This window comes from Cetorhinus maximus, chromosome 31, assembly GCF_964194155.1.
Source record: "Cetorhinus maximus chromosome 31, sCetMax3.hap1.1, whole genome shotgun sequence".
NCBI classification, from domain to species: domain Eukaryota; kingdom Metazoa; phylum Chordata; class Chondrichthyes; order Lamniformes; family Cetorhinidae; genus Cetorhinus; species Cetorhinus maximus.
This window is the reverse complement of record NC_135909.1, coordinates 13,845,299-13,870,212: the sequence shown is the minus strand read 5'-3', so window position 1 is coordinate 13,870,212 and position 24,914 is coordinate 13,845,299. Positions and strand designations below refer to the sequence as shown.

The window sequence follows — 24,914 nt, the reverse complement described above, 5'->3', positions numbered from 1 at the left end:
TTGGCCTTGATGTTCAGGGGTGTAGACTTACAACATTCTTGTTCCGAGCTGTCTGTCAGAAACAGTTTGGAAAGATGACGGAGCAGTTATGGGAAGTAATGTTATGTTGCATGTCACTGATGTTCGTTGGCTATATGTCACCGAAAAACTGTATTGTTGCGGCACAGAAAGAGGACATTTGGCCCATCATTTCTTCACAGGCTCTCCGAATGAACAACTCTTGAACCATTCCCCCTCCTTCTCCCCATTACCCTACACATTCTTCATTTTCAGATAACATAATAATTCCCTTTTGAATGATTCAGTTGATCCTGCCTCCATCACACTCTTAGACAGTGCATTCCAGGCCCTAATCACTCGCTTCAAAATAATAATTAAAAATAACTTCTGAAAACAGTTCGCTTTTTTTTACTAATCAAATATAATTTTCGATCCTATCACGAGTGAAAAGAATTTCTCCCTATCTACTCTGTCCAGACTTCTAATGATGTTGAACACCTCTATCAAATCTCCTCTTAACCTGATTTTCTGTGAGGGAAACAACCCTATCTTCTCCAACATATCCTCATAACTGAAGCTCCTCGTCCCTGGAACCATTCACGTGAATGTTTCCTGCAATCTCTCCAGCACCTCCACATCCTCCCTAAAGAGTGGCACCCAGAACCGGACACAATACTCTTGTTGAGGCCGAACTCATGAATTATACAAATTCAACATAGCCTCTTACTCTTGCACTCTATCTCTTTATCAGTAAAGCGCAGGATACAGTATGGTTGATGAAAAACTCTCTCAACCTGTCCTGCCACCTTCAATAATTTATGTACAGAAACATCCAAGTCCCATTGTTTCTCCACCTCCCTTAGAGTTGTATCCTTCATTTTATATTGTCTCTCCATGTTCTACCAACCAAACCTCTCTCCATTGAACTTCATCTGCCACCTGTCTCCCCATTTCCACCAACAGCTCCAAGTCCATTTGAAGTCCTACACTATCCTCCACACTCTCCACAATGCTTCCAAGCTTTGTATCTTCTGCAAACGCTGAAATTTTGTCCTGGGCACAAAGGTCTCGGTCACTGATATTTATCAGGAACAGCAAAGGTCCCAATCCTTCCGCCAGGCCGAAAAACATTCATTTACCGCCAACCTCTGTTTCCTGCCAGTCAGCCAATTCTGTATCCTTGTAACGATGAAGCGGTTTTACTCCTTTTACCACCCATTTCACTGTTAGGTGGCGAAATTTCTTCTGCAAAGTGGTTCAGATTGGAAAGCGGGGAGTGACTGGATTCACCTGTACAGAAGGAGGTTGGTGACGGCAACTGAGAACATGGATGATCCAGTTGCTGATTTGCTTCAAACCTTTATCTAAAAATCGACTCTGGTGGGACTCGAACCCACAACCTTTGAATCTCTTAAATGAGAGCAGCTAGAAGTCCAACGCGCTATCCGTTGCGCCACAGAGCCAGGCTCATCAAGGTCGCATTTGCTATTGACACAAGGGAATTTCTGACACTGCAGAACAAAAGCTTCAAAAGGTCAGCAATTTCCCACAATTGAACAATGACGACATTTCAAAGGCACACGTTACCTGTAAAGTGTTTTGGACGTCCTGTGGCTGTGAACAGAGCTATAGAAGTTCGAAAGAAATAATAATTTCCTTCAAAGAGACATAGGTTGGAAAACAGGGCCGACAAGTGGTGGCTGAATTTTTTTGCAGAGAAGTATGAAGTGATTCATTTTGGTCGGAAGAACAGGGGGAGAAAAGACAAAATAAAGTTTACAATTCCAAAGACGGTGCCGGAATAGCGGGAAATGATGTACATCTGCTTAAATCATTGACGGAGGCAGTGCAGGTTGAAAGAATTGTTCATGAAGCAGACAATATCCTCGGCTTTATGGCGAGGAACTTAAATTACCTCGATACATTGTAGCGGTAGGGGATATTTACCTTGGAGACGAGGAATCTGAGAGGAGATTTCTTAGAGTTCTTTGCAGTCCTGAGTCTTCTGGATAGAGGGTGGGTGATGATTTGTTTCGGAGGTGTTGAAAATGGTGCTGAACATTGAGCAATCATCAGCGAACATTCCCAATTCTGCTGGAAGGAAGGTCATTGATGAAGCAGCTAAAGATGGTTGGGCCAAGGACACCACACCGAGGAACTCCCGCAGTGATGTCCTGGAACTGAGATAATTGACCTCCACAACAACAGTCATCCTTCTTTGTGCTGGGTATGACTCCAACCATCAGAGAGCTCCCCGCCCCCCGGCCCACCGCCAGCCCCGCCTCCCCCGGCCCACCACCAGCCCCGCGCCTCCCCCACACCGCCCCACGATTCCCATTGTCTCCAGTTTTGCTGGGGCCCCATAACGCCACACAGTCAAATGCTGCCTTGATGTCGAGGGCAGTCACTCTCACCTCACCTCAGGTGTTCAGTCTGTGCGAAAAGCCGGCGGGGCAGGAGGTTGTTTTGTTTGCCCACCCACTCTGAATGTTGGGCTTGAGGTGTCGATCAGATTCGGAGGGAGGGTGACAACATTTCACTGAGGTTCAAGGTTGCAGATCAGACCTTGGCGGGATTGCTGCTGTGTTCCCAGGACGTGGTGTTCTCATTCTTAGAGCAACACGCTTACACTGAGGACAAGTTGCTCCATTTAAACTTAAATGGAGTTGAGGGATGTCAGAATCTGTTCACTTTTATTCACTTCTGCATCCTGGAGTAACAAAGTGGTTTGTAACTGTAAAAACAAAATCAAATTCAGAAGGTTTAGTCCAGTACTTTCACAATTTCCACTAATACAACCCTCAACATTATCAGATGCATTCCATTTGGTCCCACTGACTTATCAACATTAAGCACAGCCAGACCTTCTAGTACCTCTTCTTTAACAGGGGTTACATGTAAAATAAGTAATTTGCAAATTGTCGATGGAGGAAGTGAGCACTTTTATTGCAGAGGGTTTAAAGGAGAGGAGGAAAGCAATTGTGCTGAGGAAGTATGATTGTGCAAATAAAAATAACAATAAGTGGAATGAAGAGGGCGGGCTGTTCATGGGCTGATTGGAGAATTTCATTAGGGCTTATTCTTTGGAGATTATAAGGCAATTTTTCGACATCCTTATGGAGACTAATGTTGAAGGAAGCCTGTCTTCATCTATAAGGAATCATTGGCTTAGTTTATAAAAATAACGCAGATAGATGGGATTCAAAGAATTGGAGGGGTATCACGTTGTAATGTGGAATATAAGATCTTGGTGAGGGCTCGGGAAAACCTTTAGGAAGAACACAAAGACTCTGGAGACCGTGCAGTGGATATTTACTGGAATGGGATTAGTGGTGAATGATTAGGTATGTGGGTGGACTGAAAAATAAAAACTGGAGATGCTCTTATCAGAGGGAATGTTAAGGGGAGTTTTAGTACAGGTATTTAAGATCAGTCCAAGTATTTAGGATCAGCCACGGTCTTTGTTTCTTATACTCATTGAACAATATTTTTTCCCATTGATGGAACGTTTGAAAACAAATGAATAGATAAAAAAAAATAATTCATCACCAAATGTCACTGTTCCATTCCAAACAGTTCCTGACTCGACGTGATAGATTTTTAGTTTTGTTTACAGTAAACGCATTTCCAACATTGCACACCTGGCTGCAATTTCAGAAGCTTCTTGCCAACACTTCACGGCTGGAAAAAAGGATACGAGACCATGACTTAAAGCTAGGATCGGCTCTGAGGGGATGTTAAGATGAGGGATTGTGAAACCATTGTGCTTTTCACACGTCGGTTCGAATCAAGTTATTGGATATTTTTAGTTAATTGCTTCTTCCTGTTTGGGTAGGTTTTGCATAAAAAAGGCCTGGAATCGGATGCTTGTCAATGTCTCACTGGAGATGACAAGTGGCAAGTAACATTCACGCCACACAAGTGTCAGGCAATAATCATCTCCAAAAAGTGGGAATCCAAACATTGTCTTGATGTTCAATGGCATTACCATAACTGAATCCCCCACTATCAACATCCTGGTGGTTACCATTGACCAGAAACTGAACTGGAATAGCCATAATGGCTATAATACAAGGTCAGAGGCTAGGAATCGTGAGGGGAGTAACTCACCTCCTGACTCCACAAACCCTGTCCACCATTTACAAGGCACAAATCAGGAATGTGATGGAACACTTACCACTTGCCTGGATAAGTGCAGCTCCCACAACACTCAAGAAGCTGGACACTGTCCAAGACAAAGCAGCTCGCATGATAGAGACCAATTCCACAAACATTCACTCCCTCCGCCGCCAACGCACAGTAGCAGCAGCGTGTACCATCTACAAGGTGCACTGCAGAAACTCACCAAGGCTCCTTCGGCAGCACCTTCCAAACCCTCAACCACTACCATGTAGAAGTGCAAGGTCAGCAGATAGATGGGAACACCGTCACCTGCAAATTCACCTCCAAGCCACACACCACCTTGACTTGGAATTATACCTCCGTTCCTTCATTGTCGATGGTAAAATCCCTGGGACCCCCTTCCTGCTAGTACTGTGGGCGTACCTACACCACAAGGACTGCAGCGGTTCAAGAAGCCAGGTCACCACCACATTCTGAAGGATAGTTAGGGATGGGCAATAAATGCTGTCCAAACCAGCGAAGCTCACATCCCTGGAATGAATTTTTTTTTAATTGGAAATTTTCAGATTTAATCAAAATTGATACTGAGCTATTACAGTCCTTTCCCCAGATTTTATTGGATTGATGAAGAAATAGGATTCAGGAAAGGGAGCAGGACTTTTCCTTCCCTTTCACTCTCCGGATTTACAGTGGCTGAAAGAGCAACCGGAAAAGTTAATGGTGATGGAGCAGGAAAAAAATAACATTGTCCTTGCGGAAAACATTTAGTTTGACATTTTCTTGATAAGTTCAGTGAGTGAGCAAGTTTTAGTAAATGACGTTTAAAATGAAGGGCCATCTAATTAAACCTATGAAAGATAGAAAAGGTTGTTTATTTTTGTGGTGAGATGCTTGAAACTGTGGAGGAGCCGAGAGAGATGTACAGACATCATTAAAAGCTAGTGGACAGGAAGGTAAAAATTATGCCTAAGGCTAATAGAATACGAAGTACTGGGTTTATTAATCCTGTGATGAACAAACCTGCTCCGTGTTACAAGCATTTTCTGTGATTTAAAAAAAAAATCAGGTGACAATTCTTCATTGAAATACAGGAAATGCTGTTCAAACTGTACTTTCATGAGCTGTGAAACAAGAAAATCCCAATTTCCGCACATTTTGAAGCCAAGCGGGAGGAGAAACCTGTTTCTCAATGATCTGATATTGGAGTTGATGAAGAAGGTTTTCTGAAGATCAATATGTTCCTTTTTGAAGCCCGGGAGGGGTTTGGTTTTCTATATTAAACTTTGGCCCTTGAGTAAGTTCTTTGTGTGCAGCTGTTTCTGGTGGTGTTACTGAGTCAGGAATGTTGGTCAGGGCAGCAGGAGAATTCACTGAGCTTCTTCAATAGCGCTAGGCAATTTTTCATCACTTCAAAAACCTGCCACCAGTTATTGGTCAGGATTACACAGAAGTGGTACACCGAGGATATTTACTTACAGAAATCAATACTTTACAAAGAAATAATTACTTCTTGTCATGAAAGTATTATAGTTTTCATAATATTTTTCTGGCTTATTGTGAAGTAATTTTATGGGGTAAGTATAGTTGGGTCTTTCTGTGTGTAATGTAGTTACATTTGGAGTCAAGTAGACTGATAGTTTAAACTCATCCAAAGAAGTTAGGTTGAATATCTTGTCTTCCATTCTTAATTCCCACTAGAGCTGTACTTTGAATATCCTGTCTTCCATTCTTAATTAGCACTTTTCTCAGACAAAACACCTCTTTGACCCTTTTGTCTGTGACATCTTTTGATTATCTGCTCATCTCCACAATCACCACACCCTCGATGTCTCTCTCTCTCCCCCACCCCCCCCACCCCCCCACCCACCTTAAACCAATTTATATTTCTCCCTTCTTCTAACTATGCTTCAGTTCTGCCGAAGGGCCATGAAGGCTCGAAACGTTAACTGATTTCTTCTCCGCCGATGCTGCCAGACCTGCTGAGTTTTTCCAGGTAATTCTGTTTTTGTTTTGGATTTCCAGCATCCGCAGTAGCTTTTAGCTTTTTGTTTTTATAAAGAAGTTAGGTGCTTGACATGCGAATGAGTAAACATGGAAGCTGGGTTAGCATGTAAGGTGTGAAGGGAATTTGCATTTTTGGATAAAGGAAGGGATATTTGCATTTCAAAGGGATCTTAGTCAGTTTACAACTAGCCAGATAAGCAAGGCTAAGGAATATGTTTATTTTTCCCAAAGGTTACTGGAAATATTGGCGACATGGAAGTTTTTTCTATATTGTGAACAAGATACAATTTCAACGACATATGGGACTTTAGAATTTACATATTAAAAAGAGAGAAACATACATAAAGGAGAATGAAAGGTTATGTTGGAAAAGGCCATTTAAAACCTAACAGGAGTGTGTGAAATGGCCTCAATGAAGCCTCCGGCATTTTTATGTAAGTCTGCTGTCGAACTAAATGGGAGTTGGAGAAAAGCCAAAAGGCATTTCACTGTCCAGGGTATTGTGTTAACTTGCTGAGTCTGCTTTAATTCTAAAATCTATTTCAGACCTTCAAAGGAGTGTAACTAGGGGGTCAGGTTAATGAGTAACTTGAGGAGTTATTATGGTACTATTTGTAGTCTAATGTATGTGCTTGACATCTTTTACTTTTAATAAACATATTAATTTCATTTTTAAAATTTCTAAATGTCCTGTCAGACCCATTGCTCCTGAATTCAGTGCATGCATCTCGTAATGAATACAAATTTCAAAACCTTTGAGATAACACGACCAAGCATCCCTCATGGATTTGGTCCACCTGGTACACATCATCTGCCACGTCATAACAGTCCCTCACACACTCCGATCAATTAACACCTGTACCCATTATTGCTGATGGATTTCTTGTCATTTTGAATCCCACCTGAGTTGAGTTTTAAGTCAGATTTCATGTTTTCTGGAAAATAAAACTGATTCAGGGAAAAGGAACAGGCACTTTCTGTCAGAAAGGGGCAGTTAATTTCTGCACAGGAAACACCCACAAACAACAATGTGAACAGGCTTTGGGCTGATGATTGAGAGCTCGGGGGCATAACTCCACTGCTCGTGTGTCTTTGGCACAGCGCCATGGGGTCACTTATGATAAAAAAAGAGGTTGGGCAGGACCTTGGTTTATCATCATTATTTGAGGACAGCACCTACAATAGTGCAGCCCTCCCTCAGTACTGTACTGGAGTGTCAAACTTCCTTGTTACACACAAATTCTGGCACGGGTTTTGGGGGCATACACTTATCTTTCAAAGGCAAATGCGACCAAATCAGCCCCACTGAAAGTTTTTAACAAATCGCCCAATCCACAGCTACAGGACTGGGGCAATTCTGAGGTTATCTCCTGGCAGGTCACGTGACATATGAGGCCATAATGCATCACCACCAGGTTTGTGACTTGATTGAAACCCAAAATATTATCACAATAACGTGTCAAATAAATCTGTCATCTGCTTGACAACACAGCAGTAACACCTTCTGCATGACCATGAGGAGAGCTAGGGAGACATGCACAAAACTAAATCCTTTAATAAAACAGTTCAAAAAACCATTTAGACTGAAATCCTGTGAGGAAAAGTGAAGTTATTTTTGAGAACTCCGCTCAGAGAGCTTCATTGGACAGGAGAGAAATCAGGCGAAGAATCCGAGGAAATCGACACCAGCGAACAAGTTGACATCAAAACTGGATCAACTCCCATGAAGATGAATGAGTAAAAGCTGAGACTTCAGTGCAGCATCAGTTGACCAAGTAGAGCTGTTGCCTGGATAAAGTATTCTGACAGGGTTTATTGAACTGAGTGGAATAGACAGATCTTTGCTGATCAACTCAATTATCTCTAGGTTTTTACTTGAAAACTTCCAGTTTGTTGAAAGATGAAATCCATATAAATTATAATTACAGTACAAATGAGTTGATAATTCAAACACAAAGGTTACTTTCAGGTAAGTTAAGTGGCACAAATACATTACATCCAAGAACTCGATTGACCTGCGAGCTCAAACACAGAAAAAGTAAATTGCAGAGTGAAGATTTTATAATGTGGATTTGTTGAAAGTGGGAATTAGGTGCAGAGGGGGAATGAGCTGCTGTGTAAATTAAACCGAGAGACAACAGCAAAGATACAAGCCGGAAGGAGGGGAACATTCTAAATAACGAAAACTTTAATTAAACAGGCAGCTCATTTCAGTGTAATTTTGGGAAAGCTGAGAGCTGTTGCCTACACATCCTGTGCTTTGTGGAAAATCCGAAAACAGGCTAATGATAAATGTCAGATTCATAATAAATTAAAGAACCAAGCAGAATACAGAAAGTACAGAGGAGAGCTCAAAAAGGAAACTCTAACAGCAGAGGGAGTGTATGAAAAAAGATTAGCAGGTGACACTGAAGACTATTACCAAGAAATGGGCAGTCAATGAAAGGGAGGCTGTGGGGGCAGAGGAGATGGCTGAAGCTCTAAGTGGCAGGAGAGATTAAATGATGAAAGAATTGGTGCTGCAAGGCAAAAGGGAGAGGTAAAGGAACATGTAACAAAAGCAGAGATGTGTTGAAAAGTGGTGCAAATGGAAAAATGAGGAGCAGATGCCATCCGAAAGCAAAAAAAAACGACAGAAAAGTGATTTTAAACCAAATGTGAAAAAATAATCAAAATAGGGACAGAGGTTACAGTACAAAGAACGTTAGAGATTGGAGCAGCAGTAGGCCATTCAGCCCTTCGAGCCTATTCTGCCATTAAACACGATCATGGCTGATCTGATTGTGGCCTCAACTCCACTTTCCTGTCTGTCTCCCACAACCCTTGACTCCCTCGTAGAATCTAACTCAGCCTTGAATATATTTAATGATTCAGCCTCCACCGCTCTCTCGGGAAGATAATTCAATGACTAACGATCCTTTGAAAATAAATTACTCCTCATCTCCATCGTAAATAGGGGACCCATTATTTTATAAACTATGCGCCCTAGTTCACACTGCAATTGTAATTCTTAGCACAATTGGGATTGTTTATTAAGTGTTGTCCAATTGTGGAATGAGAGTGTGGAGTAATGAACTGCCTGGTGGAGTATATAGTAGGGTTTGCCCTCATGGTTCACTGTGTCCACGTATACATGGGCTACCAAAGACTCAGAAAAGAGATGTCCCTTTACATCCTATCTCATCTCTGACTGATTCTTCACAAAATGAATTGGCCAAATGGTTGAGTGAGTTGCTACAAACAGTTCTGAGCGAGTTTTCCCCATACATGGAGCAGGGTTCCTTCTCCTTTGTGAAGCCCATACAGGACTTGCATATCAATAGCAATGGTGTGTGCAGGTGCGTGTTGCTTGTTTGACATTGCTAGCCTCTTGATTAAGGTGCCGTTCAAGGAAGCCATTCACATTTGAACCACGTCATTAATTCATGATGATCTAGTCTCACTGCCATTGTCTGAATTTGTATTCATTGAACATATGAACTCAACAACTCATGCAGTTGATTTCAGTTTTAATGACACTGTGTATGCCCAAAGAGATGATGTTGCCATGGGATACCGTCTAGGCCCAGCTCTTGTAAATATCTTTGCCCATTTCCACGGGAAACGTGTCTCCAACGAAATGACCCCTAACATCCTATCCCTTTCATGTCTCTGATACATTAGTTACACATTTTCTATATCTGCATCTGCAGCTACATGTAAAAAAAAATCCTGTGATACCTTAATGGGCTCTAACTTGCTCTCTTCTCATTGAAATTGACCAGTCAAATGAGCCCCCTTTCCTCAATGTACTACTTGAGAAATCTGCCAATGCGTTCTCTACTACTGTCTACTGCTAGCCCACCGCCACTGTTGGGATTCCTACAGTTCCATGCGGTATAAGGTAGGTCTTATCGCCAAACTGATAGGTAGGGACCAGGCCATTTGCTAATCATGCAACATGATGCCAAAATCAGGCACTTCAAAGCTATCCTGCCGGATAATGGCTCACTCGATCAAATAATTGCTCACTGTATATAACACAAACTCAACAATGGGCCTAAGCCCGCCACTTTATTTTCTGAATAGTGTCCAGTCTACCTCAGATAACACTGGAATGGTTACGGTATCTCAAAAACGTGAACAACTAATAAAACTACCCGTTTCACAATGCTACTATGCAGTAGCAACACGAGTGGCATTCTCCACTAACAGGATGCTGCTGTCAAGACTAAAACAATGTTCTGCCAACAAGACAAATAACTAATGTTGTATATGAATTTCAGTGTCAGTGTGATGTGAGGTCTGTGGCCATATGACCCAATGACTGTTGGATCATATCAAACAGCTTAGGCCTTCAGCTGTTCACAACAGGCAAAGTACTGAGCATACTCACCAAGATCCTGCTTGAAAAGCTCAGAACATAGTATCCAACATTGGGTGTGATTTCACAGAAGGACAATACTTACTGACCAATCCTGATTGTGCTAAGAATTACACGAACATCGGTTACGATCCCGGCTGATGGTAAAACTGGATAAGTTCCCAGAGTGAAACCTGGCTTGATAGAACCCAACATGTGTAGGATGTGAGAAAAGAGAAGAAATTCACAGGTGTTTGCTCATGAACTTTGAACACAAAGAGTAAAATATTTATTAAAACAAGAAAAACAAACTACATTAACCAGACAAAACAGTCAGAAAGATCTCAATACAAACAAAAGAAGGTGATTCAATTTCCCAACATTCCTTTGCCCAGCAATATCTTTACAGATGGATAAACCAGTGAAGAGTTACCACGGGTATGTCACAAAGGCTACTTTCTTGGGACTGGCACACGTGCAAACTGTTTTCTTCTGGTGAATTCTTGAGCATTTACTTGATCCTTCTCAACCAAGACTTATCTCACCCAAAATAACTGCACTTGATACTCACTGTTTCAGTAGCAACAGCACCAAACTGATCACGACAATGAATCCAATAACTGACTCTGCAGTTAACTCTTGTCCCAGTAGCCTAAGAAAAACTTGGTGGACAATCATTCCCTGATTCCTTCCCAGGGAAATGCCTGGAGCAATCAGAGTCGACTTGGCTGTTTGAAATAAGACAAAAGCTTGGCAGTTAACTCTTCCCTGTTGCATTCCCATGCCAATGCCTCTACCAATCAGCAAATATTTGTCAACGAATCAGCACCCCCTTCTCATGCAGTATAAATTTTTGTTCCCTTTGAGATTTGGTATACTTGTATCTGTTCTGAAAGTTAATGTCTTTTCAATGAGTTATTTAAGGTTTGTTAACATAATATGAATTACATTACTTAGCTTAGGAAAAGACGGTATTATTTGTTGTTGAGCACATATACATAGAGGTTAGCTGGGAAATACGGTTGTGAAGCAGCAGAGCTGTGAGACTAAACAAGTAAATAAAATCTCTTGATAAATACAAACTCTGTGTCTTGGCTCAGCTTCACCAACTGGTTTGGATCCCATTAACACTGAAGAGGGAAAGACAAAAATTTTCAACATCATGTCCCTTTTTTCAGGAACACTCACGTTCTGCATTCCTAAGCAACAATTTCTACATAAATCTGTTACATTTCTAACCGTTCCCAGTTCCAATAAAATGTCATGACCTGAAGCCACAGGTGCTTCCAGATCTGCTGTGCATTTCCAGCATTTCCTGTGTTTATTTCAGATTCCCAGCATCCAGAATATTTTGCTTCTATATTTCCATTTTTTTATCGGTTGTTACTGTGGGATAAATTTTATATCTGCCTGGCCCTTGCACTGTGTCTGTGTCGGATATGAGGTGTACATGTCGGTCTCTAACATACATGTGTGCCTATGGAAAAGGACTGCCTGTGCAGACAGTTTCTACCCTGATCCTTACAACTCCTCTCACACCAAGTGAGATCAGACAGATACAGGCTCCCTTGCACAGATACAGAAAGATGTCACACAGACACTAGCATTAGTCTAATTTTGGGCACCAAACCTTTGGAAATACGTGAGGGTTTTAGAAAGAGTGCAGAAAAGCTTTATAAGAATGGTTGTAAGGATGAGGGGCTTTAGTTACATGGAGAGATTTGAGAAGATGTGGTTACTCTCCTTCAAAAAGAGAAAGCTGTGAGGAGGTTTGGTAGAAATGTTCAAAATAATGAGTGTTCTAGACATATTAGATAATGATAAAACGGTCCTGTGGGCAGTAGGCATCGATTTATGGTGGTTGGCAAAAGTACTAATGGAGGAATCAGGAAAAATCTTTTTATGCAGGAAGTCATTAGGATCTGCAACTCACTGCCTGAGAATGTGCTAGAGACAGTAGAAAGTGGGTTTGTCAAAAGGGAATTGGATAAGCACCTGAAGGGAAAAGGTTTGCCAGGCTGTGGTGAGAGGGCTGGGGATCAGAAGTAGCTGAGTGGCTCTGGTGGAGAACAACAACAGACACGAAGGGCCGAATGGCCTCTTGCTGTGCTGTAAGTATTCTAAGCGTGCATGTATTTAATTGTAGGATTCATTCTGTCTCACTATCTCTCTGGTAAAGGATTTGAGTGTCTGATTCATTATGTATCTGTCAGTCCCTAGGGATGTGTGTGTATGTTTCACTCTGTATTGCTGTCTCTAGTACACTGTGTGAGTGTGAGGTGAATATACTTCATTGGGCCATCTGGTCGAATTGGTACATTATTCCACAAGATACTCCACCCAGAATACTTCATGTACCATTATCTGCTGATCCATGAAATCCATTCTCCCTCCTATACTTACCTAGCTTTCCCTTAAATACAGCTGCGCTAATCGACTCAACTGCTCAAGGCGACAACAACTTCCAAATTCTACAGATTCCATAAATTATATTGAATTTTTTAATCGGATTTAATACTCATATCTCTGTGTCGACCCTATCACATCCCATCACTTATTCCTCACATTGGCCTGTTTCTGCAACACCAACCAGTTCATGTGAGTTCCCTCCGCTCTGTTGCAGTTCTCGGTTCTGGCCAGTAGAGGTCATCACACTCTGCTAGGTCGAAGTTTACAGATCAGAGATGGACACAACAGGCAAGAATTGTTCACATTGTATTGGGAGGGGAAGGGATTTATTCTGTATCTGTCACTCACTGGTGCTTTGTGAAAGACACTCTGAATCAGTCAGTCTTGTTTACCGTATGTGAGTGTGGATAAATTCTCTGTGGAACTGTAGGTGAATGTTGAATTCATTCTACTTCTGTTGATATCTGGTACAATATATCTGAGTCACAGTCAGTCTGTATCTTGCATTTCCAGGTGCTGCATGAGTGTTGGGTCACGTTTTGAGCCTGGCAGTGGAATGGTGCGTGTGCAATGGATGTGTTCTATCAGTCACTTTCTGGTATTGCAAGTGAGCTCGGTACTCACTCTGAATTTCTTAATGGTGGTGGTGGTTTGTGAGTGTGCATGTGTTTCACTCTTTGCCAGTCACTGCTACTGTATGTGAATGTGGAAACCATTCAGAATCTGATTGTCTCTGGCATTCCTGGGAGTGAAGTTTCAGACTGCACTTGTTATTCACTGGAACTGTGTATGAGTTTGGCAGGCATTCTGATCTGTCACTAGGGGAGTAGGTGAGTGTAGGATTCATATTCCAAATTTCATTGTCTGGCAGTCTATAGGAACTGGGCATGATTTTGTACCTGAATGTCTCTGGTGTTGTTTTTGAGCATGACAATCATATATATATCTGTCAGGCTCTCCTAATGTGTGGGTTTAATTCTGGATCTGACAATGGCATTCTATGTCTGTGGTATTGTTATGTAGGTTGGGAATCACATGTGTCTTTCATTCCCTCGTGCTGTTTGTGAGCATGAGATTCATTCTATATCTGTCATTCGGATTAATTCTGTATCTGTCAGTGTCTGCTACTGTATGAAATTGTGCGATTCAATTGGTATATTTCATTCACTAGTATTGTATGTGGAAGTGGATTTATTGTGAGTTTGTGCGTGTGTCTGTGTGTGTGTGTGCGTGTGGACTTCCATTTGTTTCTGTCAGCACTTGTTACTCTATGTGACTCTTGGACCCTTTCTACAGTCTCTCAGTGGTATCATTGGTGTGTCAGAAAAATTTTGTATCATGCACACTCAAATATTGTGAGTGAGTGCAGTGAACAGCTTGTGTCTCTCAGCATCTGGCACTGAACATGTGTTTGAGAATTATTCTCTATCTGTCAGTCTCTGGTACTCTGGGTGGGAATGGGATTTATCATGTAACCTTCAGTGTCTGGGATTGTTCGTAAGATTGGGTTAATTGTATATAAATTTCCAGCACAGCCACAGGCCACTAATGTGGTCAGCTTAAGCAAACTATATGTGGGAGTTTTGGCGCAGTATTAAATCTATGTCATTTTGAACACAATTGGGAAAGATAATGCATCCTTTAATCTGATACTGGATGGGTGTGCAAGTGTAACTCAAGTTGTACTAATCGATTTGATCTGTGACATTCAGTCTGATTCTGAGTAAGAACTTTGACATGAACGTAAAATGGAGCTCAGTCTGGAATTGTTACAGTATTTCCATTTGACACTGTGTGAGGATGGAGGATTAGTATGTAATCTATAGCTCAGTTCATATTCATCAAATTGATATTGTCTATTTTAGTTTCATAATCAGGGTGAGTTTTAAACTAGAAACTGAATTTCTGTCTCAGGTTATCCTAGCTTTCAGGATATCTCAAACTGATAATGTACTTGAGATTTGAACTTGTATCTCAGATATATGTCACGACACATTATGGGAATTAATAGTGCAATTTATAAACTCATGGCATGTGCGAATACTGGACTGGTAATTAACATGAATCTCAGCGTGCATCATTAAGGTTTAGCCTGTGAGCTTGTAACTGGAAACATGTCAGTTTCACCTGATATTTAACTTGTAGCGAAGGCAGCACTATTGTGAGACTGACCCAGTGAGAATTTGATAGTGGGTGAGAATTTGGACTGGGATTTATGGACACTCCAGTCTGCGGGTGAAATGGATACTACGTCTATCTCTCCTGCTCTGTTTGATTCGTGGATGGAAAATGACTCAGGATGTATTTATGCTGCCTGAGACTGTGAAACTGATGACCTGTCTGTGTCTCTGTGCTCTGTCAGTGATAATGTACATACTGTGTGTGAGAAGGAGCTGGCGGGAATCTTCATTCCAATTTGGCTGGACGAAACATCTCATTTATTCTGGTTCCTTCAATTATTTGCCTGCTGGAAAAAAGGATATTTTAGAATTCATCTACAGGTGAGGTATAAGATACTGATTCCATGAGTTTAATCTCTCGATCAATAATCATTATGAATGGTCTGGGAAGTCTGGGAAGAGTGTCCTCTGCAATTACCGTCGCCGTGAAGCAGTCTCGGAAGAGTTTCCTTAAATTCGGCCAGTGGTCAGGGACAGGAGGGTGTGACTATGAGTGGCACAGGTAGAGGAATCCAGGAAGTAGCACTGCAGGAGCCTCAGTCCTTGCCATTAACCAACAGGTTCGAGATTCTTGCTCCCTGTGTGGACAAGAGCAGGGACTCTAGGGAGGATGAGCAAACTGACCATAGTACCATGGCACAGGGAGCCATTCAAGTGGGGGGAGAAAAGAGAAATGTAGCTGTACTCGGGGATAGTATAGTTAGGGGAATGATACTGTTCTCTGTAGCCAGGATTGAGAGTCCCGAAGGCTGTGTTCCCTACCTGGTGCCAGGGTTAGGGATATCTCATCTGGGCTGCAGAGGAACTTGGAGTGGGTGGGGAAAGATCCAGTTGTCGTGGTCCACGGAGGCACCAACGATAGAGGTAGAACAAGGAAAGAGGTTCTGCTGAGGGAATACAAGCAGCTAGGGGCTAAATTAAAAAGCAGAACCAACAAGGTAATAATCTCCTACCTGAGCCATAAGCTAATTGGTATCGGGTCAATAAGATTAAAGAGGTGAATGTGTGGCTCAAAGTTTGGTGTGGGAGAAATGGGTTCAAATTCATGGGACATTGGCACTAGTACTGGGGAAAGAGGGAGCTATTCCATTCGGATCAGCTCCACTTTAATCAGGCTGGGACCAGTGTCCTGGCGAATTGTATAACTAGGGTTGTAGATAGGGTTTTAAACTAAATAGTGGCGGGGGCTGGGGTTCAGTTGCATGGAAAGAGAAAAATCAAAGTTTAAGGAGAGGGTAAGAGTGCAGGTTAGTGACGAGGCTGATTGTTCCCAAGAAGTGAAAGGAAGGGACAGAGTGTGTGAACACCATATTGCACCAAAGAATCATAAAAGCATAGGGACAATTGAGAACAGGGCAAACTTAAAGGCTTTGTATCTGAATGTGTGTAGCATTCAGAATAAAACTAATGAGTTAAAAGCACAAATAGAGATAAATAGGTATGATTTGGTGGTGATTACTGAGACGTGGTTACAGGGAGAACAGGATTGGGAGCTGAATATCCAAGGGTACTCAGTGTTTCAGAAGGATAGGCAGGAAGGAAAAGGAGGTGATGTAGCATTGTTAGTAAAGGAAGAGAACAGTGCTATAGTGAGGAATCAAATAGGCACTGGAGAGCAAGATGTAGAGTCAGTGTGCGTAGAAATAAGATTTCATGCATGAATTGCTGAAAGCTAGTATACAGGCTCAGCAGGTAATAAGAAAGGCAAATGGATTTGTGGCATTTATTGCTAAAGGAATAGGGTATAAGAATAGGGAATTGTTGTGGCGACTTTACAAGGCATTGGTGAGACTGCTCCTGGAGTACTGTGCACTGTCTTGGTCCCCTTACTTGATGAAGGATGTATTTGCATTGGGAGCAGTTCAGAGGTGGTTCACTAGATTGATTCCAGAGATGCGGGTCTTGTCATAAGAGGAGAGATTGAGCAGTTTAGGCCTAAACTCGCTGGAGTTTAGAATTGTGAGAGGAGACCTAATTGAGGTATATAAGATGCTAAAGGGGATAGACAAAGTAGACATGGAGCGCATGTTTCCCCTTGTGGGGCATTCTAGAACGAGAGGCAATAGTTTTAGGCTGAGGGGTGATAGATTTAAATCAGGGATGAGGAAGAATTACTTTTCTCAAAGGGTTGTGAAACAGCTGAATAAATTTAAGGAGGAGATAAACAGATTTTTAATTAGTAACGGGTTGAAAGGTTATGGGGAGAGGGCGGGAAATTGGAGTTGAGGCCGAAATGAGATCAGCCATGATTGTATTGAATGGCGGGGCAGGCTCGAGGGGCTAAATTGCCTACTCCTGCTTCTTGTTCTTATGTTCTTATGAATGGTTTGAGAGGCTGTAGCCAGATTCTAGCTCTGATTGGACAGACCCTTCTCGATCCAATTCTCAACTAATCAGAGAGCCAGGTAGAAGAAACTGTAAGTTCTGACTGGCTTATATTTTCATATTTGAAAAGCCTGCCAATTTCAGATCATGTGTGGATAATTCTATTTCCAGCAATTTCTGGTACTGAATGAAACTTTGGGATTCATGCTGTACCTTCTAATTCTGTGACTTGTACATGAGAGAGGTTTGTTCTGTATCTGTCAATCTCCATTTTTTTTATGTGATGGTGGAATTAATTCTCTATCTGCTAATCTTGTACCATGTGAGACTATAGGATTCTCTCTGTATCTGTCACTTGCTGAACTGCATGTGTGTGAGGGATTTATTATGTATCTGTCAGTCTCTGTTTCTGTATGCAAGTGCTGATATCAACCTGTACTGCCGAGTCTCTGCTCTGCTCTGTGAGTGTGGTCACCTTCACTGTCTGTCATTGTTGTGTGTGACTGTGGGATTCATTCTGTGATCATCAGCCCTTGGGACTCAGCCAGTGTGAGAGTCAGTCTGCATCTCTCCATCTCTCATCCATTGTCAGGTTAATTCTGTAACTGACATTCATTGGAGCTGTGTTGTTATGGCCTTAATTCTGCATCTGTTAGCCTCTGGTTTGGGATGTGGATTTAGGACATATTCCATATCTGACAGACTCTGGTGCTGAATGTGACAATCAATTTAACTTTCTATCTGTCAGTCTTAATGCAAAATAATTTGTAATTGTGTATCTGTCTGTCTATGGGACTGTATGTGAGTATGGGATGAATTATGTACCTGTCAGTCATGGAACTGAATGTGATTTTGTGACCCATTCCATCTGTCAGTCCCCAGAATTACAAGTGAATGTGGAGCTCATTCGGAAGCTGCCAATATCTGGAAGTGAGTGTGAGTTTGAGGTCAGTTCTGCAGTCATCTGTCTTTGACTACATGTGTGCTTCATTCATTCTGTATGTAACAGTCTCTGGGCCTGTAACCAAATGTTGATTTCTCTCTGTATCTGTCAGTTGTGGGACTGTGTATGAGTGCAGGATAAATTATATGAATGTCATTCTCTGATACTATGTCAGTGTGGGATTCGATTTGCTTCAATATATCACTTGTGAAATAAAAAAGTGTTCTATTCCGTGCTTCCTTTCAGTTACCTGTAAAGTGCAATATTGTTGCATTCAATCTGTATGTGTCCAAGTCTTGTCTTGCATTTGGATTTATTATTCTTTCTGTATCAGTAGGTCCAGGGTAATTTACATGAGAGGGAGATTAATTGCAACCGTAACATCTGTGAATGTGGCACTCAGGCTTTTGCTGTCCATATCTGGAAATAATTGTGTCACTGATGTTGATTTTACTTTTTTCTTCATCTATTAATGTCTGTGAATGAGATTTGTCTTCTGCCTGTTAGTCGGTGGCACTTTAAATGACTGCTTTTGGTCTGTGCCTTATTGTCTTTATCTGAGTGTAATCCTGTGGGGTTTCTTTTCTACATTTCAGGGTTTGGTCCTCTGTATAAAGTGGGATTGATGCAGTGTATGTCAGTTTCTGGTGAGTGTGGACATACCTCTGTATTAGTCAATCTCTCAAACTGAATGTGAGTGTGCATTAATTCAGTTTTCATCAGCATCTGGCCCACACTGAGGGTGGGAATCATCCAATATTTGTCAGTTTCTGGTATTGTATGTGAATGTGCTGCTTCATTCTGAGTCATTGCCTTGCAAAGGGTATGTGTGGGGGGTTTATTTCTACCTGTCACTGTGCAATACCGAATGGGATTATGAGCTTCATTCTGTATTTTTCAATCTCTACTGCTCGATGTGAATGTGTTTATTTTTGGCCGCCAGTCTCAGGTACAATAAGAGACTCTGGAATTTATTATACCTTTGCCAGTCTCTGATAGGGTATGTGACAGTGGGCTACATTCTACATCTTTTACTCAATGGCAATGCAAATGAAAGTAACTTTAATTCTGTATTTGTCAATCCCTGGATTAAATGTGTATTTGGAATTTGTTGTTCTTATGTCTGTTTCTAGACTTTCATGTGTGTGTGGGGTTGATTCTCGATCTATGTGTCTCTGCCATTGAATGCAAGTGTGGGAGTTTTCTGTATTGGTACCTAACCTGCATCTCAGGCATGATCTACAGGCTACATTCAGTAGTTCTGTGTGAGTTGTGCAGTGGTATTAAATTTGTATCTGTGAGAACAAATTGAAGTGATAATATTCGCATCAATCTGATGCATGGTCCATTATGTAATTCCTGCAGTTTGAAAAAAACGGAATTCATACTTTAATTGTATATTCTAGTCTAACACTTCATCAGATTTTGGAACTGGTATTTAATGTGTAGCTCACTCTACATTCTGTGGTGCTTAGTAGCAATTCATCATGCATCTTACACTAAGGTAAATGTTGTCTGATGTAGTTAATAACTGGCCAAGGTGACTCCGTGTATTTAAATCAAATAGTGGCTGTGCTTTTGCCCTGGGATTGATGTACCTAGTCCTCAGGTGTACTGGGTTGGAGGGAAATGGAATCAACTTCCCCATCCAATGATCTTTTTGACTCTTATATTGAAAGGGCGCCTCTCAACCTTGGGGTCTATGTCGGTCTCTATATGATATATTTTGGCCTAAAGACCTGGCAGTATCTCTGGGCTTTGTGAGTGATATTGTACTTACTGTGAGTTGGAATCATCACGCTACACTTTTCCTTGTTTCGAGGAATCATCCGGTTCCTTCAATTCTTTCCGTACACACAGAAAACATAACTCCATTACCCGAAGAATAGATGAAGTAGAAGATACAAAAGTGATCAATGTATTTTAAAAATAACTTATTATAATGAACAATCAACAAAGCAAAACTAGCAGCATATCAGTGTCTGACCCCATCACGGTACTGGAGCAATCTGTTTCTGCTCATCTGCTATTTTGAGCGGTTTTACAACAATTTAATGACATTAGAAACAACCTGTCCTGTGCACTGCTCCTTGAATTAGACTATCCGATGGAGGAGTGACTTTCGCAAGGGTCAGATTTCTATTTGCTGCTCCCTTTCAACTAACAGTGGACCTGGAAACAAGCAGGCACAGTTTTAAATGTCTCTTTCACACTTCTCACCTGGTGCCTGAAATTGATCTTCTTTGTGTAACTGGAAACATTGTTACTGTGCGGCTATTTCCCCCGCCGTTCTCTGTCCAATAACAAGGGGCAGTGGGAGCCGGAACTAAGCCAGGAAGCTTCACTCGGGTTTGGGGAGAGAAAGCAGCAATGATCTTCAATGGCGAGTTCTTCTCACTCTGTCCAGACACTGCTCGAGAATGGCCTCTCCCTTCCCCCCGCTCACTCCATGTTCCGGGAGCAGCTCGTGTTCCAGGGAGCCCATTAAAAACAGCCGCCGCCTCCGCCTCAGCTGCCCGGACACTCAATGCCAATCTCTGAGCATATCTGCGGACGCGGCTCCAAACCGATGCGCTGCTTTAAGCAGATGCTGTTTGTTCACTTCCCTCTGGGGCGGTGATGTCTCCGATCGCTGCTGAATTAAACCCTATTCCGCTCACTGAGTGAATTACGCTCCCGGCCATTGTTGGGGGAGGGGTTGCGCATGCGCTGTTATCCTCATGGTGACGACAAAGGGGAAGGGTTTAAACTGCGCATGCGCAGAACTCCGCGGCGACAATTCAAACGCTAAAATTTTCCCCATTTCAATCTCATCACAGAGAGAACAAAATCTCCGAACCTGTGTCGGCGCGGGGGGCAAGGGGCGTTGGGTGCGAGTGGACGTGTGGCGGGGGTACACTGGTGGGTAAAGGCCGCTTTACAACATCAATTTTAACCCGAGATTCCCCCAGACAGCTTGTAAAATGCTGGAAACGTGTGTGTATGAGGATGGTGATGTTACTGAGGATGATTCATGTTTTAGAATAGACTGTGTTTAGGTCGGAATATTACTGAGTGTTAATTATAACGAGAGCATATTTCAAAGCCCCGGGTTTGCGGAAACTCCTCACTGTGAAGCCCGGGTCTGTCCGGGTTTGTGTCTCGGTTCCATTGGTAATAAACGGGTTGAAATTGGCGGTTGCAGAAACTGGAGGAGGAGCTGAAAGATCAGGGGCTGTTCTCTCTCTGTCTGTCACTCCGGCTCTCTCCTCCCTCCCGCTCTCTGTTTAATCTTCACTCTGTCTCCTCCCCTCCCTGCTCTCAAACCGCGTTTTTCAGTCAGGTCCGGGCGGGCTCTTTAAAAGAGGAACGTGAAGCAGCTCGTGTCTCATATTCTGCAGCGATCTGAGTGAAGAATCATCATGTCTGGCAGAGGGAAAGGAGGCAAAGGACTGGGGAAAGGCGGAGCAAAGCGGCACCGCAAAGTGCTTCGTGATAATATCCAGGGCATCACCAAACCAGCAATCCGCCGCCTGGCTCGCCGTGGCGGTGTCAAGCGGATCTCGGGTTTGATCTATGAGGAGACTCGCGGGGTGCTGAAGGTTTTCCTGGAGAATGTGATCAGGGATGCGGTCACCTACACTGAACACGCCAAGCGCAAGACGGTCACTGCCATGGATGTGGTGTACGCTCTGAAACGCCAGGGCCGCACTCTCTATGGATTCGGCGGCTAAACAACTCGACCCTTTCTACCGAACACACAACAAAGGCTCTTTTCAGGGCCACCCACCACCTCACAGAGAGAGCAGAGACCTGGGAACGGGAGCTGGGATGGGCTGTTATCGGGAATGTTAGTGAGTGTCTGAAACAGAAAAAAGAGGACTAACGAAGAGTGAAACGGACTAGAAACGCTAACTCTTTTCTATCCACAGAAGCTGTGAGACATACGGAGGTTTCCAGCATATTCTGTTCTTAATTCAGATTTCCGGCATCCGCAGTATTTTTCATTTATTTTAGTGCCTGATTTGTTCCGGGGTTCGGGGGGATGTGCTAAGTAACTCGATTTAATCGTTGTTTATTAACCTGGATGGCACATTCTCCACTGACGCTGAAAAGCCTCTCCACTACTTCACATATTCCAAATGTTTTATTCTCGGTGACACCAGCCGTTCAATGCGTCAGTGGAGTTGAGGTTACAATCAGATCATCCATGATTTCACTGAATAGGATCAGTCTCGAAGGGCTGAGTGGCCTCCTCCTGCTCCGAAACTCAATGTTCCCACGTCTGTTCGTGAAGTTACTGACAGGGTTTGGGAAACTGAACAGTTTCAGCTCAGCCACTCGGCGACCTGGAATTCCCGCAGTCTGAGCCGGACTCTAGCTCTGATTGGTCACCGTCTTCTTTGTCTAATTCTTAACCAATCGCAGAGTCATGTGGATGAGGTCGAAAATTATGATTGGTTTATTTTTCTTCGAATTCGAAAAGCCCGCCAATTCCAGTGTTGGAATATACAAGATAACCTTAATTTTCAGGCAACAATTTTTAATCTCTCACTTTATGATCTGTTATATTGCACTCCCTGTCACAAAATCTTGGCGCTATTTTAGGAACAGTCTGAATTTGTCAACCTCCTTTCAGGAAATGGGATCTGTCAGGCCGGGAACAGCGGGAGAATCGAGCCGGTCCCTTTCCCCGCTCATTATCGTCATGATCTGCCCAGAAAGAGGGCAATGGGAAGGGGTCTGAAGCCCCCAGCACCGGTTCCATTTTATTACCCACTCCAGACCTCGAAGCGAGCGGCGATTTTAAGGTTTGGTTGTGCTGTAGGGAGCAATGGACAGTCCTTCAATTTTTGCCTGCGAAATCCAGCACTGACTGTACACAGTTCACACAACAGACTGGTGTTTCTGTCCAAAAATGTGGAGGTTCACCAGGATGATGCCGGGTTTAAAAATTGTCGGAATAGGTTAAATGAACAGGAATTTCATTCGGGTTAGGAAATAATGATTTGCAGTGAAAATTTTTAATTTTAAAAATGGAAGAACAAAGTCTTCTGATGTCGAGGCGGTAAACAGCTGGAAATAAAGGCGGAATTTTTCAAATGAGCGATTAAAAACAACTCGACCAATGGAGACCTGAGTTGCCAGGGATTAGTTCATTGGTTAGATTTTGGATATAACTGCCTGGGCGTAAGGCTGCAACCAATTACTGTTCGGGGCGGTTCCTCACAGAGTTTAAAAAGGCGAGTTGCAGTGCAGTTTGTCTTAATAGTTCTTGCAGCTGACATTGTGGTGAATCGGTTCAGAAAATGGCCAGGACCAAGCAGACAGCGCGCAAATCGACCGGAGGGAAAGCTCCCCGCAAACAGCTGGCTACCAAAGCGGCCCGGAAGAGCGCTCCAGCAACAGGCGGCGTGAAGAAGCCTCATCGCTACAGACCCGGCACTGTGGCTCTGAGGGAGATCCGCCGCTACCAGAAATCCACCGAGCTGCTCATCCGCAAACTGCCCTTCCAGCGCCTGGTGCGAGAGATCGCTCAGGACTTCAAGACAGACCTGCGCTTCCAGAGCTCGGCCGTCATGGCCCTGCAGGAGGCCAGCGAGGCTTACCTGGTGGGGCTCTTTGAGGACACCAACCTGTGCGCCATCCACGCCAAGCGAGTCACCATCATGCCCAAAGACATCCAGCTGGCCCGCCGCATCCGCGGGGAACGCGCCTAAAACCCGGCTTCAGCACCAAGTACAACAAAGGCTCTTTTAAGAGCCACTAAATCGACACATGAAAGAGCTGCGATCTCCTGTTTACAAATCCAGCACTTAGACATTGCTTAGATACAGTTCACTAAGTTGCAATAGTTTATTTTTTGTTCTCTACAAACCTATTTTGTGGGATTGACAATCACAGACGATGCAGTTGTAAATTGTAGCGCAGATGGTGTCTTAATTTCAACAGAAAATTGGGACTGCGGTCACCTTAGTGCTCTAGGATACTTACAATAAATGGCGGCGCTGATAATGTATTAAATACTGCGAACAGACAACAATCCCGGGCAAAGGGTGAGCTGCGGGTTACAAGTCAGTGCCCAATAAAGGCAACGCCCTGAGCAACAAACGTGTATCCCTCCGGTGCACAGATATACCATAGAATATAAAAGAATTTGCATAGCACAGGAGGCCATTCATTCCTTTCGTGTCTGCATTTGCTCTCCAAATGAGTGTTATGACCTAAAGCTTCCCCCCGCCCCCAGGTCTGGCAGCATCTGTGTGGGGACAGAGTTACCGTCCCGAATCGGCATTACGCTTCATCAGAGCCAGAATGAAATGAGTTCAGACAGTGAGCAGCCCTTTCAATGATCCTGTGAGTGGCTCTGAAAAGAGCCTTTGGGTTATTAGATTAAGGAATGGTCGCTTCACTTGGTCTTCGAGCCCGCAGCGGCGCTGGTTTTCTTGGGCAGCAGCACGGCCTGGATATTAGGCAGCACCCCGCCCTGAGCGATGGTCACCCCTCCCAGCAGCCTATTGAGCTCCTCGTCGTTGCGGACGGCCAGCTGCAGGTGTCTGGGGATGATGCGGGTCTTCTTGTTGTCCCGGGCCGCGTTACCGGCCAGCTC

The 24,914-nt window shown here is 43.1% G+C and overlaps 1 non-coding gene across 1 annotated transcript; it reads right to left on the bottom strand.

Annotated features, from left to right (window-relative positions):
• Positions 1 to 1,372: 1,372 nt before the first annotated feature.
• On the bottom strand, positions 1,373 to 1,463 carry trnar-ucu (transfer RNA arginine (anticodon UCU)). The gene is given in 2 exon segments: positions 1,373 to 1,408; positions 1,427 to 1,463. It is a non-coding gene; the product is annotated as a tRNA-Arg (tRNA).
• Positions 1,464 to 24,914: the final 23,451 nt, after the last annotated feature.